The sequence below is a fragment of the Bombyx mori genome, chromosome 10, assembly GCF_030269925.1.
Source record: "Bombyx mori chromosome 10, ASM3026992v2".
Classification (NCBI taxonomy): Eukaryota; Metazoa; Arthropoda; class Insecta; order Lepidoptera; family Bombycidae; genus Bombyx; species Bombyx mori.
This window is the reverse complement of record NC_085116.1, coordinates 7,818,332-7,831,277: the sequence shown is the minus strand read 5'-3', so window position 1 is coordinate 7,831,277 and position 12,946 is coordinate 7,818,332. Positions and strand designations below refer to the sequence as shown.

The 12,946-nt window shown below is 36.5% G+C and overlaps 1 long non-coding RNA gene across 1 annotated transcript; it reads right to left on the bottom strand.

Annotated features, from left to right (window-relative positions):
* Positions 1-535: 535 nt before the first annotated feature.
* On the bottom strand, positions 536-8,303 carry LOC134199580 (uncharacterized). Its single transcript, XR_009974135.1, has 3 exons — positions 7,755-8,303; positions 6,753-7,539; positions 536-829 (listed from the first exon to the last, which is right to left on the bottom strand). It is a non-coding gene; the product is annotated as an uncharacterized LOC134199580 (long non-coding RNA).
* Between the last annotated feature and the right edge of the window lie 4,643 nt (positions 8,304-12,946).

Below are 12,946 nucleotides of genomic sequence, written 5' to 3'. Positions count from 1 at the left end.
AAGCATTTTGAACACTTTATCTTCCGTTCCGTACTCTAAGCGGGTATTTTAAAAGTTTAAATTATTGAAAAATTGTAACATATAGAATAGTTTGTGAATAAGCAATAACCAAGCAATAAGCTGTTGCTTAAATAATAATAAAATAAGCAATAAAGTCAAGTCGAATCCAGTAATACAAAAGAAGGTTTCCGGAACGTCACACTAATTTTAACACGTTTTATTTTAGCTACGTTATTATATGTACGTACGTACATATCTATTGTAAATATTTTGCTGACAGATATTGGTATTAATGCCCATTATAAAAATCTTAAAAAACACCCCTGTTATTTTAACAATTGAATGATTTTTCATGTTCATTTACCTAGTTAGTTACTAAAGTGTGTTTTTTGCTATTTTTAACTATTATTTACTTACATACATACTCTTTAGTCGGATATTCTAATTTCTGTTCTGTGTACTGGGGTGTTCCGAGTTGGTTTTCACTTGAATTCATACTAGAGAGAAACGTGAAATTTTCAAAATCAAACACAACTAAACAGGATATGTATATTCAATATTTGTTTCAAATTCAACCTATAAAAAACTAACAACGTAAAAACTAGATGTTTTCTCAGCATTAGATAATAATCTTATCTATCTCATAACATAAGGAATATAAATACTTTTCATCTACAATCTCTGAATTACAAAATGAAGGTTAGTCAAAAAGCCATCCCGATGTGAACTTACGTAGGTTACTTGCTCTAGGAGGGAGAAAGGTATTGCGGGGGGCTGGCGGAAGGTCGCGACAAGGTCGAGACGGGGTCGCGTCTCTAAAGGCCATTGTCTGCAAACATAACTTTCATATATAAACTGTATTCTCCTTAAACATGCAGGAAATAAAATTTTAATATCTGAAAAATAACAATTACATAACTTGAGCACTAACTATCTCCATTTTTTATTTATTGAAAAACTTAAACACCTAATTGTGCTTTATTAGAGAAATTACCGCTTTCTCTAATCGTTTAGTTTCATTCAAATTTAGTCCACGTCAGTCTTAGTCACAGATATTTTACTGGGATTGGTATTAAATGTGTAGAAACAAATATCTGGACGACAGGTGCTAACCATAATTTACCTCGGTGATGATACCATAGAAGAATATCTAAAAAATTACAAAGCAAAATTTCAACACTATAACTGATTGATAAAATCGAGTAAAATCTATAATATAAACCTATCTTTTTGAATACAAATGGACGATCTCCTGCAAGCAAGTGATTTTGCTGCCAACACCGAATGTCTGGACTCTCGGAACATGTATTTATGTGAGATTTGTCATTATCGTTAGTACGAATTAGGACTTTGTTATTTGTTTCATTCACTGATAAATAATGTATCATAATAATGTATCATACCCCAGTCCACTCCGAAAAGTACTTAGTGCCAATCATATCCCAATATGTTATTATAACTATGTCACCCGCGTTTCCGAACACGCAGGATGAAATTTAAGATCATTTTCAAGATTTACAATTTTTCTAATTTAGTTAGGAAAGCTTAAATATAAGCCTAATAGTAAAATAATAAAGTGAGTACAGGATTTGTTTCCTATTTTTTATTGGCATTGCAGGCGCAACAGTGTTCCAGCCAGGGGCATAAGCAAGCCGCTTCCTATCGGTTATGATAGGCTGGGTTTTTTTCTTACCTAGTAGCCCTGAGGGGCTATGCTAGTTTCACCACACATGTAAGAGAGCTCACTGAGTTAGCCTGGGAGACTTTGCTAACATTTGCCCTACCAAGAGCAGTGCTTTGCCGAATCAACCACCGGATCGGAATCGCGACCCAACTGAGAAGATCCTGCAAGAAACTCAGTTGGCTAAAGATCCAGTGTTTTGTTCCGCAAACTGGCTTTTAGTCTGCAAGGGCTTGTAAAATTCTTGAATATGAAATGACGTAGTACCTACATCATAATGCAAAAATCGTGATCGAATTACTATATTATCTTGTGTTTTTTTTTTTGCTTTAATCGTAGAGTTTATTGTAAGGCAACACTGGTGCTACAACCCTGCCTATTAAAACGAAGGGCGGGATAGTCGTTATGAATTACAGCTGAGACAACGACACTTGAGACACTTTGTGACGTCTATACGATACAGTGACCAGTTCGGCTGTGAGTTTGTGGTCAAATACAAAAATAAAAAAAAGATTTCAAAATCAGCTGCGGTACACACTTCATTGTGACGCGTAAAACTATTCTTCACATTTAACATATTTAAATACATTTATTGGGGCACATTTTCACGTTTTCAATCATTTGGTTGGCGCACAACGATAAAGCAGTCGAGCAGATAATATATAGTTCAATGCCGAGCAGCGGTATATTTTTTCAATTTGTTCACACGCGTCACGTTGAGCTTCCACGAAAATGTAATATGGCACATTTTATTTGTCAACCAATAATGAAATAAGCAGGGCTGAGCACAGAGTCCATAGACATGAAAAAGTTAATATAGTCTTAAATTATGACTGTACTGCAGAAAAAAAATCAGAACGAATCAATACTTTGTGGCTAAAAAGGCAGATTGAAGTTATCTAGGTGTGCGAAATGCCTCAAAATACGAAGTACCTACGCCGCAATGAAAATTGTTGATTCTCTGGCTCGGGAGATTCTCAATCCGTTAATCTCAAATGAAGTCAATCTGGATGTCCTAAGTGAGTGTTTTGTCTGAAAAAATATTACGTACAACACGGGATTTTGGCCTCGGCATGATTGCTATACGAGCCCACCAAACGCTTCTTTTAAGCCAAGACGACTCGAAAACAATTTCCCGTCCAAATCGTCCCTCTAACGCGAGCGTAACTGAATAGCGGCGACTTGATGTAATGAATAATCATATTCTTTTTAGTACTTTGACGGCTACATCCTCGATCATATTAAAAGTTTCCTACTTAATTTCTTTCTCAGCAGATTTATAAAATTCTTGCTGATTTAGATATGCACCATAAGTATTTATTTAAATAAGAATAAATGCATTAACATCCCTATTCAGGCAAACGCTTTTATCAGTTAATGCTTGAATAGGCAAATAGAACTAACGGACGACGAGACCTTGTTAGGGCATATTAACGAGGATGTAGGTCAGTGAGACTCACCGCCCTTGACCTAGGGCGCCTCGTGCCCTTCACGAAGCCCGTGGCTGTCTCCGCCAAACATTGCTAGACGAGGACGTTTAAAACGGCTTCAGACACTCGCTATATTATTTTATATTTCACACATAACAGACGTATGAGTTTCGGCATCATAACAGTGGATATGGTGTTTAATAAATAGTGTTTTATTTTCATTTTTTTACCGGCGGCGATAGAACGTATTGTTAAGCTGAACGGTTATGTTATCAATATCCTGACTATTTCTGCCACGAAGCAGTCATGCGTTCTTGTTTGAGGAGTGAAACGATGCTGCACAATAAAATTGAGTCTTCGACCTCATGTCTTAAGGTCAATTATAGCATTGACGCCATGATGTCTATAGGCTCTGAATATTTACAAAGCATCTGAGGTAGGCCGAGAGCTTTTTTACCAAACTATGCAATAAACAAGTTAAAAATGTAATCGTGCATCTGTAGGAGAATCGCGCCATTAATCCATTATGTTCAGGTTATATTTACGTATATTAAAATCTTTTAATTTACATTTAACGACGGACTGAGTCTTCAATTTAGCCAAAGCGCAATATCAACCGAAGACCTTGGCCGTGAAATATTTGCGTACTTTGAAAGGTCGTATAAACTTATCTACCAACGTAAATTTGCCCAACAAATAACAACGTAACGAAGTTCTCTTAATAGCTAAGTACATGATGACATTATCATGACCTTGCTCAAAAAATATAATTCGGTACCTATCGTACAGACACAGCTCAGTACACTGGAGAAAATCGTGTTTTCGCGAATTATTCCGGGAATTGCTGATAGAGGCGAGTAACGGGTTGGCTGCTATTATTTAGATATTACAACACTCACACAGCTGTATATGGAGTAGACATAGACAGACGTCGGCTGTGTGTGAGTGTGTGTGTGACATTGAACTTCACACTTCACGCGGCAGCGCACGAGTTACGTAACCTAGGCCACATCGTGTTTCGCGCCAGTTTCGCATGGCGCGGCAACGATCGATTTTTCGTGGGTAATCGAAATCGATGTTATCCTAAATTTGACTTGTCAACTTAAAGTTTGTCGTTATCAATGATGATGACCACAGAGTTGTTAGTTGTTGTTAGTTGTTCGATCACATTATTATTTTTGTGCCACAGATAATTAAAAATAAGACAAAACCTAGGTATCTTAAAAAAAGACTGATGTAAACACAATCTATATAATATAATACTCCTAACTTAAATTTTACCTGCTACGAAGTGGATGAGAACGGCTTTGTTATTTGGGTGAAGTGATTTCGACAGTGACATTGACAGTGACCGGAGCCGTGGCAGTCGCGAATTTAATTGTTTTTCATTTAACTCTAACATTGAATCAATGATATGCTTAATCTTAGCTTTTGTCTTTTTTATTGCTACTTCTTTGGGGCAGAAACAGGATGGTGGTACCTGTTCAGAAACATAATACACCAAATAAATAAAAATTAGGGCTATAAAATAAACTTAAGACAAACAAAAGGAATCGGTCCGACGGGGGACACATCAAAGGAAAAACAAAATTGTCATTTTTATTTAATTCCGAGCATTTTTATATTTATCTACCTTTTAAGCCTTCTCTGGACTTCCACAAATAATTCAAGACCAAAATTAGCCAAATCGGTTCAGCCGTTCTGGAGTTTTAGCGAGACTAACGAACAGCAATTCATTTTTATATATAGAGATAAAGATAATATGTAGGTATACAATATTTTAGTTGACCTTGGAAAGTTTTTATTGAATTTACCTGACATACGATAATTTTTTGCTGTTATTCTATTATGGGAGGTTAGTAAGTACAGCACGTGTCCAGGTTGTAGTTTAAATCAATCTGTAGTTTTACGACCAACTGCTTAATGTCTACCCCAATCAGAATATGTAATTCGCCATCTCCTCATACACAGGAAAAAATCTATGATTGGCAAGCCCACGATAAATTATGGAGTAGAAATAGATAAAAATATTAAGTAGGGATACTAGATCTTTAACTAAATATTAATAGCTTCGAAGAATCGAGACTTTTTATAAGCCGATCTAACTGTTAATGTCAGCTCTAATCAAAACAATCTAATCTATTTATTAATACGTGAAGCAAAAACTTTGGAGCCCTTTTTACGAAAATTGTGCGCAAGGAGGAGAATGAAATTACCGTCACTTATAGAGAATACAGGGAAGGAGTGCAGAATGTTAATGTTTTTTTTTAAATTATGCAAGAAAAATACATTAAATCAATAAATAAAACATTACACACACTACCGTCTATTTGACACACACACACACACACACACACACACACATGACACACGACACACATGCATACTATTTGTTTATTGTCAAACTTTTCTTATTTTATGGTGAAATTGAGACTAGATTAAAAAATATTTGTCTAAAGTGCGTCTTAGCGAAATCTGTGATTACAGAAGTATAATAATAATCTTTGACAATATAATCATAATAGTGTACAAACCTATAATTTCAATTAATTATAGTCTAATTTCGACTACCGGGGGACCACTAGTGTTAATAAATTTTGATATTAAGACTCCGCCTTTGTCCCGTAACGGAAAATGCCTGCGTCTATTCTTCTACGGAAAAACATTTCTGCATTCGCGCATCTTGTTTCTGTTTAAATTGTAACTTTTATTTATTTTTTAGTGGAGCTTTAGGGATAGTCACAAGATTCTGATAATTTTGTACCACGATTATTCTCGAGAAAATATGTGTATAATAATAAGTATTTAGAGGCAGCGGCTTGGCTCTGCCCCTGGCATTGCTGAAGTCCATGGGCGACGGTAACCATTCAACATCAGGTGGGCCGTATGCTCGTCTGCCTACAAGGGCAATAAAAAAAAAATTATGCCCTAATCGGTGTCACTGCGTACCTTGATCGACTTCCATTGATTGAAAAGAAATATCTTTACGTGTACTTTTATGATTTTTATTTGTCATGTCGCGAAAATACCAAGGGAACGCCATTTCGCGACAGCGACCTGACATCACAACCTCCTTATCATACATAGCTGCCGCTCAGAATTCGCCCAAACCGTCTGCGAGAGCTGCCAGCCGTTGTGACCGCCCTAGACACATCTTGATGGATCCACATGGTCCACACTCAGTGCTTTTGGACGGTTCTAGTTCTAACGCTGGTAGGTACTAGCCTTAGCACAGGATACCGTACACAGCTCGTCCATCGCCATTTTGAGCTCGTCCATCCATCAAAGCAATAAAAAAAAACAAAAAAAAAACATCAAACTTATCGACGTGACATTTTGTCCATAACATCAGCCCACTAAGGTTTATTTTTTATTTTTTTATTGCTTAAATGGGTGGATGAGTTCACAGCCCACCTGGTGCTAAGTGGTTACTGGAGCCCATAGACATCTACAACGTAAATGCGCCACCCACCTTGAGATATAAGTTCTAAGATCTCAGTATAGTTACAACGGTTGCCCCTACCCTTCAGACCGAAACGCATTACTGCTTCACGGCAGAAATAGGCAGGGCGGTGGTACCTACACGCGCGGACTCACAAGAGGTCCTACCACCAAAAAGGAAAAAAAACTACGGTTCTCACCATAACTTCTCAGCGGGTCAAGATATTGATTAGGTAGCCGATGCATTCGCGAAGCAGCTATCTCAATAAGAGGCAGCTTGTAGTATACCTCATCCCTCTTGAGTGAAGCTGTGCTCGCCGACTGTGGAGCTGGAAAGACCTCCGGGCCACCAACAATTCCTCTATCCCGAAAAAAATCCATCCATTATTTCCTAATACCACGTCGGCCTCACGTTAATAAATTCGAATATCTGATTAGCGCTGCTATAACGCTGTTTCTTATGTGTAAAAACATTTGTGAAAAACACATTGTGTGTTTGCTTGTATGAATCTGCACACATCCGTATACGTAATATTAGATATCACACTTATTTGCGACTCCTTTATTGAATACGTAATAAAACCGGAAAACAAATAATCAGTTTCGTTAAAATTTATACGTGTTTTAATTTTTTTAGGGCACCTTTTGTTATTCTCTATGTTTCTTATTACATTACAGTGATTGACAAACAACAACAAAAAAACAATGTGAACACAATGTTTTCGCTTTTTAAGAACTTCATAATATAATGATGCTTTTATTTCATTTTCTAGTACCTAAAAGCATTAGTCATGTCCATTATGAATATAAATCGTTAATTGTACTTAATAAAATATCCGTTCTGTCCTTGAGCGTGCTACTAATTTGCAAGGCGTCGCTTCCGCAACGTGTCGCGTCGCGACACCGCGAGGCTATTTCATTGTACAATGTGTTTGCAACTGCCGGACCAGCAGGCTCGCGCACGTGTAATCGTAGCCCCATCCGTCTCTAATTAAAATAACAAATATTAATAAAATTATCGAATCTCATTTTCAAAGGCCAATAATTTAATAACACAAAAGGAGATTGTCCAGTTACATCGCGTTGTTTTCAATTTATAATCCGGATGTTTTTAACATGAACCTTTTTTTTTTTTTGTTAAAAATGCGTAACTACTATTTAAAAAACCCATAAAATGTATGTTTTAGCAGAAGTCTACGGACCGGCTGACCTCCATGATTCGCAAATAGTGATGATTGGATGAGTGGCTATTCCGGGTGACGCAAATGGTACAAAAGTACGGGCGCTGCCTAGCTGGTGCGAGCGACGTCTATCTGATAGTACAAATAGCGGCAACCTTGAAATTCGGCGTGCCACAAGGTCACCGCGCAAATCGTTATCAGCGTGACGTCAGCGTGTGACCTCCAATGAGGTGTCCGCGAGATAACGCGGCCAGATACCGCTGCCGACCGATAGTGAGGAGTCGCCCGCGACAAATTTGACACAGCTGCTGCTTCCGCGTGTCGACCATTTTTTTTTAAAATTATATTTAGATTGTCTATCAAGGAAGCTCTAGACCCATATAATATTAAGCGGTTTTGGAGCTATTTTGCGGCAGAAATGGAACAGTCGTTATACAATACAATTGAGACTTCGTGGCTCAAAACGGGTGGCGGCGTGTCGCGTAATTATATTATATTATAGACTCTGGCAATCAGTTTTAACCACTTGGGAGGGGAGTACGTTCAATCATCTACGCAATTATAACTAAAAATAAATTCGATTATTTATTTATTTCGTTCATTGTACAAGAATTCATGTGGATATCGTATGTAAAACATATTTTTTATAGTATTGAAGTAGCGAAACCATGTAAAAGCAAACGTAATGTTTGTATACAAGGTCAATATAATATTATTGGATCCGAGCCAAAATTATAGATAGTGTCGTTCAATCGAAATCACTTTTCACAAAGTTATCACTAACGTCTGTAAAATATCGAGTCGACCTTGTGTGTTCTCACGGTCGTGCAAAAATATCAACTTGACATTCTAAACGATTTCCCGATCTTTAGTTGTTAACCAGGAAGCGACGGTTAACATTAACCACTGCTCGCTTCCCGAGGTCAGACCTTGTACATTAGCATGTACCTAAACGTACATGGCGGTAATGTTTTTGTAAAATTTTTAATAAAATTCGGAATAAAATAACAACACGCTGATAACGCGGCGTGTCGCGAACCACGCATTCCGGTTTTTAGGGTGGTGAAACAGTTATCACAAAACAATTAGCATTACGAACGCATTCTAGGGGTAATTGAAAACTAAATATTGCAAGCCCGTCGCACCAATCTAGAATAATAAATAATATTTTAAATATAGTTTTCTCCAAACCGCTTACAGCTTTTTAATTTGTTTATTTTTTATTTTTGTCTTTCATATTTTTTTTCACCAAATATTGTTGTTGGGGTAATTAAAAAAAGAACAACAAGCAACAAATACGACAAACTTTCACCACCAAATAGATTTTCCTTAGTGGCCTTCCAAAATGAATTCTTACTGTGGTTAAGTGGATCATGTTTGGCTGAGGTAAGCTCGACCTGAATCCGAATACGGACGCACGAGAGAAATCTTTTGCTGCACCAAGATTTTCACCAAGCTGTATATACACACTTGAATCACATCAAATGCATCGGTCTAATTAATTTTACGTTTAATCACACTGTAATAAAGCTTCATAAGATTACTTAAAAATGTTAAATGATATTTTTACCATAAGTATCGTAAAATCCAAAATGTGTTCACAATTCGAACTGTCACAGAAATACATAGAGCTACTCATAAAATGAATCGGTAATCTTCGTTTTAGTTGGTCAGTGGGACAGAAAGACCATGTGCTCGTATTAAAGGTGGTACCGGCTCAATTTCTCTGATTTACCGAGCGCGGCCACGGAAGGGCGCACCGACGTCACGAGGCAAGATACATCTATATGTGCTGTGGGCGGAGAAAACGAGTAGAGGCTATCATCACTCTCAAGTCTCAACCACGATTGACTTATGACTTAAAAAATCTACATACAATAATGAGCAATGTGGGTCAGGGCAGTAGGCCGCGCGGCAACATCGTGTTCCGATATTACCTGCATATTTTAGCAACAGTTACTCATCAAGAAATTTATCCCAGTCGATTAATTTTTTTTTTATAATTTCGATAAGCAAAGGAGGCCGTATATGTCAAATCGGGAATGTGTGAATGACATAAAGTTGGAGGTAGAAATAGAAAATCACAAGCTTCGAATAGTTACTCAGGTAAATTGGTACCTGCCGGCTAGGCTGCCAGAAAACTTTTATCTGGATTATATTTAGTATTGGACCTTACTACATTAAACACAAATGTAAAAATTACTAGCTCTAAACAAATCATTGGTAATGAACAGAAACCTGTGAAGTAAAATGCCCAAATTATTTATTTCAACGTGATAGTTTTTTTGGCGGTCGCCGGTCGGTGACCCGGTTTAGCGCTTACTTTGCCAATCTTAGACCATTTATCTTCTACTTTGTGCTCGTCCATTTTTCTCTCTTTGTTTTATTTAACCAATAACGAGAAGAGAAGACAAACAGCCGGTCGTACTGTCAGGCTCAATGACCTTATTCTGTTGTTACATTTTAAAATTAGAACATAAAAGTGGCATTTTTAAACAAAACGATTAAGGACCGAGCTTATATTTCAACAAGAAATTTATAAGCTGTCTAAATAAACATATTGAGGTATTTATCATGAGATTTTACAAGCTATAAGAATCGGTTGATGATCTTTTCATTGAATATTCCGGGAACGAGTTCATTGACGCACCGAATGAATTTAGATTTCGAAAAGTAAATTAGTTTTATATTCATCATCTTCTTAAATAAGCTCTAGAACTATTTTATCAGTACAAATGATCTCTAAGTCATTAGTGTCCTTACATGGTAATGGTCTTTCCGGCAGTGTCTGATTATTCTAGCCATACTGATTAATATATTTGATCATGCGGCCCTGGCTATAGTAGAGCTGAGCACCAATCTACCAAAAAGCTCTTCAACTTTAAGGATAATACTCATCAATATTTCTCTAACTCTAGTAAGCTTTTTACTTGTTGTAAGTCCAGAAACGCCCGTATTCTAACAGGAAAATTTAAGCTTGGTATACAAATGTTACGAGCTACTTTCAACATTAAGGAAAAATATTGAAGTGTGAAAATGAATCCCGTAAAATTTCTAAATTTGTGTAATTATAGGTCTTAGGGCGTTTTCTGAGCCGTTTTTGGGGTACATCTAAAATATTTGAGACTTCCTTTTCGTGTCTCAAGCCGAACGGCGGCATACACGTTAAGCTGTCTATCGGCCACGGCAAATATTTAAAAAGAGAAGTACCGCGTAAAAGTACTTCTCTTTTTAAATATTTTAACTTCAACAAAAAAAAAATGACATTACAATTCCCAATCTAAAGTAAGAACTTTTTTCTTAATTTATTATATTCCTATGGTAGATTTAAAATGTGAGTCTTGATTATTGCGTCGCAGAAACATTATCACGACACGTGTGGGGCTGCGTGCTTAAGCCATTTTTGCACAACGTGATCCATAAGAAAGAACAATTGCGCTTAAATAAAGTCATTTTTTTTTTTGTGGAAGAACTAAAAATTTTTATCTGTAAAAGATATAAATTAGAAGATGCTTAGAAAAATATTCACAATGATTTGACCTCATTGTCAACAGCATCTTTTTTTCTTCTCATTTCTTCATCTCTTATTTAGTTACTTATTTCATATTAATGTAAACGGTATATGTATATGTATTTATTGTATGTATATATTTTCTATAATAATGTATTGTCAATGGTACACATACCTCCTATATTTTTATATTTTCCAGATTTTCTCTAAATTAAACGGTTGTCTGGAAGAAATAGCTTTTAGCGATAAGACCGCGTATTGTACAAATCTATCTGCTTTTTGACTGTTTTTAAATGTAAATTGTGTTTTGGTGTGCAATAAAGTGTATATATATCTCTCTCTCTCTCTCGCAAAATTATCCATAAGGTTTTTTTAGAATGTTGTATGTATGAAAATTAAAACATTATTGATTCTAACCTGAGTACTTTAGAAGGTATAATAAATTTATCGGGTATTTGTTTGAAACGCTCTGCAACCTACTGAAAAGTACCGTTGTTAAAAATTATTGGTTATATTAAAACGGTATTATCGTTACGATGGACCGACCAAGTAAAGGCCACTCTAAGCTATTCTCTCAAAGAGTGCACAAGAAAGAACGCAGTATGTGAGGAATGGAGACGTCTTGTGAAGCGCACCACCACCCAAACTGATGACCACGACCACTTTGCCAATAGTGCAAACAACTAAGAAGAAGAGTTATCAGAACACGAAAGAAAAAACATTTCAATATTTTTTTGAAGGAAACGACAAATGGAAGATCTGCTACCGAGCGGGTTAAATTGCTTGGTGAACAGACGGTCTAAATGATATTGTTCGGAACTTATTCATGGATACGGAAACATATCTTGAAAATGTCGTTAGAGTGATTCACGCCTTTGTCAAATATCTTCTGTTCTATGATAGCTACTGCTAAAAATTATTTTACTAATGCTTTCAGATAGCTGTGCACGTTGATTTGCGTGTCCGAATCCGCAGCTACACCGGAGCGCTAGGAGTTACAGATTTTTTTATGGAGAAGATGGGTGAAGGAAATGACTTGGGGTTGACTTGGTATAGGGTCTAATCGGACGTCACAACGTGAATACCTCCATCCATCATCGAGTCGATGTCTCAATTGTGTTAAATAACGGATGCCCCCACCCCTCAAACAGAAACGCACAACTACTTCGCCGTAGGAATAGGTGGGTAATTACTATCTATCTATCACAATACCAGTAATTACGCAAATTTATATAATTTTTTGGGTTTGTTTATTAAGTGATGAAGTGATGTCATTCCTTCACCGTGAAGGATTTGCATAAAAAGGGAGACGATATGGCCGCCATGTTTCTTTTTTCTGCTACCTACTGTTTTTTTCCATGATTCGCTGATATTCACATTTATGTTTCCTATTAAAAGGCACATTTAATTTTTAAATGTCAATTGACATTTGTAAATTCTAGGTATTGTTTAGTTATTTTAATCATCATCATTATTTTCAGTCTACAGACGATGACTACCGTTGGACATTTTAAAATATATTTTTAATGGTTGCTTTAAATAGAACTCATACTCATATTCTGCGAGGACGTAAGTATGCGTTCCGTTTCGAATGCAGTTGAAACTTCAACCTAATGTCTCGTGTGACACAATCAGAGATATGACAGCGTCAATCACGCTGCAATAAGTATGGATTCGGGAAATGAGTTGGCATTATTGGGAA